General features: G+C 39.4%; 1 long non-coding RNA gene across 1 annotated transcript; it reads left to right on the top strand.

Annotated features, from left to right (window-relative positions):
• Window positions 1-3,493: 3,493 nt before the first annotated feature.
• Window positions 3,494-6,081, top strand: LOC103373489 (uncharacterized). Its single transcript, XR_521068.1, has 2 exons — window positions 3,494-5,434; window positions 5,504-6,081. It is a non-coding gene; the product is annotated as an uncharacterized LOC103373489 (long non-coding RNA).
• Window positions 6,082-6,531: the final 450 nt, after the last annotated feature.

The following is a 6,531-nucleotide window of genomic DNA, read 5'->3' as shown; positions in this document are numbered from 1 at the left end:
TTATCTGTTTAATGCTACGGTCAGGCCTGTTTTTTGTTCTTCACACTCGAAGCTCTGTCACAATCAGTTTGATATAAAATAATGAATAGCACATTGAAAATTAGAATCTCATCTGACTAAAGCTAAGGTTCCTATTTGCCTGTTTTATTTAGGGAACATGCGCAGTCTTGTCAAATCAATGGACACACATTGAGTTGAATGTGGTCCCTGTTGTTTATTCTTATGTTTGGTGTAAAAAAAAAAACACCACAATAATGGATTTTTATCATAGTAATGAGCTCAAAATGGAACCCTAAACTCCAACAAACTCAAGAGAGTTGCAGCGGTGAGGCACCCCCAGAACTTTCCTTGAGGTTCTTCAGTTTCTAAAAGTGTCGGAGAATCAATGATTTCATAAAATAACGCAGCATTTTCCCGTTAAAACTCTCATCAGTGTGAACAAGATGTAAGAAATGTAGGAAAACTATTTAACAAAACGCCCCTCAGACTTCTGTATTTCAAAAACCTCATATAACTTCTGCTCCGTCTGCAGAAACGTCACATCAAATACTTCAAAAATATCCAATATATCATCTATCATATCTACAAATACCTCTGACACGTTGCCATCAGCTTCCTACAGTTGAGTGCTTCTCTAAAATAGGTAGTTTTTCTTTATGATTAAATACTTGTCCGCCTCAGTTTACCATAAAAATACTCAGAATCTACAAATCCAGGCTGCCTTACAGTTTAAATTCAGGCCAAAGGCTTTCATTTCCAGTGCAAAAACTCATTTCTAACCCTCATATTTGACGCTTTTCATGATTTAAATTGCTGATGTTGAACAAGCTGCAGCTGCAAATAAGGCAGCTGACCTCTGATGCAGGAATAAAAGGGATCCGTGTCTTTGTCTTGATGAACCCGACTGCAAACTGCATGCAGCAGACTGTCAACATGATCGTCTCTGAGGCCTCCCAGGCGTGTTTTTAATCCTCTGTAATCATCACCTCCTCATCAGAACAGTCAAAAGGCAGAAACTCCCTGCAGCAGACAGCTTCCTGAGATCGTCAGTTCGAAGCTTCGGGCCTGAAATAAAATAAAAGGCCGTCGCTGTGAGCCGACGAACCTCCGACATGCACCTGCTGAACCGACCGAGCTGGAAGACATCTTTGATTCTCGGCGGGGAGGTGATGAAGGACGCAGACAAAGTGGGAAAACATTTAACTGAGTATTACAGGGCGTCTTTAGCTCTCGGCAAGTTCAGGTCGATTTGTTTTTTCACATCTCCGTCAGCGGCTCTTTGAATTCTGCCACACAGATTCTGCACGACTGGGTTTGATTTTCAGCAGAAACGTGTTCGACTGAAGAAAACATCCAGTTTTTAAGGTTGTTTTTATGTCTTTAAGGCAGCACAAAGGCATGAAAGGAGCTCAAAATGGCAGAAAAAGGGACGATTTTAATTTAAAAATCTGAAATATTCACCCTCTTTGAAGGTTTTATTGCTTTTTAACATTAAATCAGTCAATGTTTTGGGATTTTTGGACAAAAATGTGCTAATAAAGACTCCTTTGTGTCAAAGTAATGCCAATTTAGTAAAAATTAAAAGTGTTAAAGGTTGTTTTTATGTTTTCATAGCAGCATAAAGGCATTAAAATCACTTCAAAATGTAGAAAGAGGGACCTTTTCAGTTCATAAATATAAAATATTCACCCTCTTTGATGGTTTTATTGCTTTTTAACATTGAATCAGTCAATATTTTGGGCTTTTTGCACAAAAATGTACTAATAAAGTCTCTTTCGTGTCAAAGTGAAAACAGATTTCTACAAAGTAATGCCAATATATAAAAAATTAAACGTGTTAAAGGTTGGTTTTATGTTTTTAAGACAGCATTAAAGCTTAATAGAAGGTCAAATGGCAATGACAGGAACATTTTTTAAATTTTAAAATTTAGTTTTCTGTGGACAAAGAATCCCAGAAACAATATGAATGTGAGTGAAGTGACCAAATCTGACATTCATGTTGAACTTCTTCAAATAATAAAGCCGCTTATTGCAGTTTAGCATTGAATCCAGGTCAATTTAATTCTGCTTTTTGGACATGAATTAGTGGAGACGACAACACTCGAATGAAGCTTGTCCAATTTCAAAAGTTTTTACGTTTGCTTGAGGTCATTTTTATTTATTTATTTTTAAATGGATGCTAATGAGCTTTATGGGGAAATGGAAACAACTTTTCTAATTAAGTTCTGATGTAGCGAAGATTTATTTCACATAACTGTTGTTGCACCGTCTCTGGACTTCATCAGTTGTCTCTCATAAATGAACAAAGTTTACTTCCTTTATAAGATATTTTAGCAGTTGGATTTCGTCTCCAGCTTCTTCTTCTCCTCCTCTTTATTAAAGCCCTGCTGCCTGTACCGCCACCTTCTGGCGACACGAAGCAAACCAAAATCGCACCTTATTTTTTTCACATTTGAAAACTCGCTCCCGACTCCAGTTTTTGGGGGGTTTTTTTTGCCCTCTCATGAGGTTTTTCTCAAACTCAGAAATTAAAAACCATCACAGCGTCCAGGTCGGCTCACAGCGAGCAGCTTCTGCACCTCAGATCTCAGCGTTCACAGTTGACAGCCGAACTGCTGCAGTTTATCTGCACCAGGCTCCAGTTTAGTCGTATTACCAAACCACTTATGCTCCTGACAGGCTGCGAAGCATCGAGAACATGCTTTAAAAGACGCAGCCTGCACAAAAACGTTGCGTTCTACCCGTCAGGAGGGTACAAATGATGTTGGATAAACTCTGGAATCATGCAGCCAACAGATGGAGGCTGTTTTTCCAACATTTTAAGTGCATTTAGATGATTTCCTGGCCTCCAACACAAACAGTGTCAGACACTTGATCATGTATTGGACACAGAAAACCATCAGTAATCATAGATGGATGATTCTACACTGGAGCCATTATTCTCAAAACGTATGTCCACAGTGAGAATTCAGTTGCTCTCTTCTTTTTTTCCCCTAAATAAACAAGAGATCCTTATAATGTCTCTGATTATTTTTCCAGGTTTCATCCACTCCAACACTGTACTTTTAGGATCTTGATCATAAATAACACGTGAGATTCCCCAACCATGAAAGCAGCTTCCACAAAACTTTAACAGAATCTTCTTTCTGAGCCTCCATGGATGCGTTTCAGTCACACGAGCTCCCGACTGGAAGGCCGGTGCACGTAAAGGGTTAAAAACCAGATATTTTTTTTCAATGCATCAAATAACCGCTTCACACACACACAGACCCTAAAACTGTCGCTGGAAAAAATAAGTCTGGTTGCATTCCAGCGGCCGTGCGGCGAGGCCAGTCAGGACTCAGGAATGAGGGACAAATAACAGAAAATGTCTGCGTCGGAGGGCTTTAAAAGCGACGCACGAAGCTTAAAATGGCGACGTGGAGGCGGCGGGTGACACACGATGAGTGGAAATGTGAAAGGAAACGGTAAAGGAAGAAAAGCAAACGTAAAAGCAAACACAGGATCATTAATTTATTCAACACGTTCATGGTTCATGTTGTAAATGATGCTTTTCTTTACATAAACACAAAGTTTGTGTTAAAAAGAAGAAAAGAAAAAAAAAAAAGAAGTGTGTATTACATTCAACTAAAAATCTGAATCAAGTCAAGTCCTGAACATCACATCCCCACTTTGGGATGAGAAAAGAAAAATGGAAAATTTGATTAAATAAATAAATAACAATAATTATTCCAAACGAGCACCTGTTAGGCTACAGCTTTACTCCATACTGAGGCAATGACTAATATTTTATATATATATATTTTAATACAATTATAATATAAAACATCAGGTAAGATAATATACTGCATCCATACTGCAACTCCCAACACAGTTTTCCTCATTTTTGTCTCGTTTTTTGGGGGGATTTTCTTTCCAAAACTTCAACACTGGACATGTTTTTTTGTTCTAGAGTTCATGTGGAAACTTTATTTTGGGGTTTTAATATCATTCAGGGTTCTTTTAAACATTTCTAAGCGTGTTCAGAAAGAAGACGAAGCAGCAGCACAGTGTCCGTGGAAGGAAATGGAAGAAATTTGTCTTTGGGTTTTATGAAGAAAATGCAGAAAAAAAGACAGTTGCTGGTTATTTAGGAGTTTTGTGCGACTTAAGCAACAAGAACCCACTTTGTTTTCCTCCCGAACACACCTTTAGCACAAGTTTTCTGTTTTAAAACGACGGTGGCTGCACTGCTATTTACAAAACGCAGTTAAATCGATTTAATTTCAGTGCAAGTCTGAGAAAACTGCTCCTTTTTTTTAGGCTTTTATTATCTGCAAATGCTCCTCTACCTCCAAGAAAACTCCTCTTTTGTGTGTGTAGCTTCCATCTCGTGATTAAAAAAATTATGAAACACGTTAAAAGAAAAATAAAGTGGGGACACCTGCTCTCATAAACTCTATACATCAATCAACTGTGAGCACATCAACCCCCGAAAATTCGACTGATTTAAAAAAAAAAAAAAGAAGAAGTCAAATCTGTGATGCTTTTTCTAAATTACGAGTTTTACATTTGATCTAAACCCACTTGTTCCACCTCAAAAAAGGGCAAAAATCAAAACACATACAAAAGGTACGCGATGCATCGATGACTTATTGCTTCAAACATTTGTTCTTCTAGTCGCTCAAACTCGACGGGAATCTTAGCGGACGGCTCGTATCGTCGGACTCGACGTTTGCACCCTGAGTCCACCGATTAAACACGACGGTGTCAAAACAATGAATAGTGCATTTACACAGTGGCAACACTCCGGAGGCCAGAGTCGACGACAGCGAGCTGAAAAATCAGCATCTTTCTTCGTCCGAGTCACTAAAAAAACAACCGATGGTGGTTGGCGATGACGGACTGACTCGCCGTCGACTCTCCTCCTCCTTTAGGTAGACTTCTCATTTTCAAAGACAGCAGCTTAAACAACGCAGTGCAACACTTTAACTCCTGCAGCCAAAGACGACAACATACTAACGACACGCTAAGACGCTCGGCTGCTGAACCTCGTGACGTCTTGTGGAAGATGTAAACCTACGTATACGCTTCTTTGCTGACGATCGTATCGGGCTTTTTTTTCATGACAAGGTTTTCTTTTACAGGATCTCTCGAGTGCATTTGACAAGTTTTTCTAAACACGACTGTCGTGTCATTTATGTGACTGAACGGCAGAAACGTTTTCCTCTTAATGAATAAACGTGTTCACGAAACGACGGTGAGTGTGTGAGAATAGAAACAAATCTAACAACTGCTGAATAGTTTGAGTAATTTATTAGTTATGGAGGTTTAGATTTTGAAGAAAAATACAATAAAAATCTGCAGTTTTAGCTTCTTGAATGTGAGGATTTGCTGTTTTTTGTCTGGTTTTATATTATTGTAAAATAAATCGGACAAGCCTTGCAGTTTAGAAGGTGAATGCTTTTCTGTTTTATCACCAAAAAAAAAAAAAAAAAAATCGGACAAGCCTTGCAGTTTAGAAGGTGAATGCTTTTCTGTTTTATCACCAAAAAAAAAAAAAAAAAATTGATCATTAGGTTTTGATTTAACACAAACATTTGAGCAATGGGGGATCGTTTTACTGACTTTAAAACTGCAGAAAATAAAATTAACCAGAAAAATAACCAAAATATTTAGCAGTGATTGCAAAAATCAATTACTAGAAAGAATAAGTTGTCCTTTTTTTTCTGCTAGATCCCTTGTCTTCTAGGAAGTAAGTCAACAAACAGAGCTGCTTTTTTAAAAAACAAAACTGGAGTTTTGCTTTTGGGAAAATCTTTCAACCCAGATTATTGTCTCAATTTGTCATTCAACATATAAAATGTTGGGAAATTGTGAAAAATGTCCATCATAGCTTACAAATGATGGTAAAAAACCAAAGAGTCAGTTTACTACAGTGCAACAGGAGGAAAATGAGCAAATCCTCACATGAGAGAAGCTGGAACTTGTGATTTTTGGGGCTCAAAAACTCAACTATTGTACAGTTGTCAGTTTTCTGCAGGTTGATTTTTGGACCACTTAGGGTTTAGGCAGTTGAAGTAAATAAATCTCCAGGTAAAAAGTCAGAAACTCAAAAACAGTAGCCACCAAACGTGTCTGAAGCTACGCTGGAGGCCTGATTCTTGACCTTTGACTCCTTCGTGCCCAGAATCGGCGTCTAACTCGCGCACCACTGCCCTCAGTTCGACCTGTCAGGCTCGAGGAGGGACGAGGCAAACGCTGTCCTGCTGCTGCCGAGTGTAACCGAGGAGCTGCCACAATGTTCCCGTGACGTGTTTACGCCGGCGGCTGATTTAGAGAACATGCCACGTCCCGCTAACCCAAACACAACCCTCCGCTGGGGCCCATGTACGGGCCGACTGTTTACCCGGCGGCCGTCAGCCTGACCGCTTCCAGACCAGCAGCCGCCGCTCGATGCCTGCTGGAGGGACGAGCCGGCCGTTAATCAGCCCGGCTCGTGTGACGGAGGGTTCTGGGAAACGGATTAAACGAGGCATTATCTCGAGCACCA

Source organism: Stegastes partitus, unplaced genomic scaffold, assembly GCF_000690725.1.
Source record: "Stegastes partitus isolate 25-593 unplaced genomic scaffold, Stegastes_partitus-1.0.2 Scaffold1995, whole genome shotgun sequence".
Lineage (NCBI taxonomy): Eukaryota > Metazoa > Chordata > Actinopteri > Pomacentridae > Stegastes > Stegastes partitus.
Note: the sequence above shows the minus strand (reverse complement) of the source record. Positions and strands in the feature narration are given on the sequence as shown.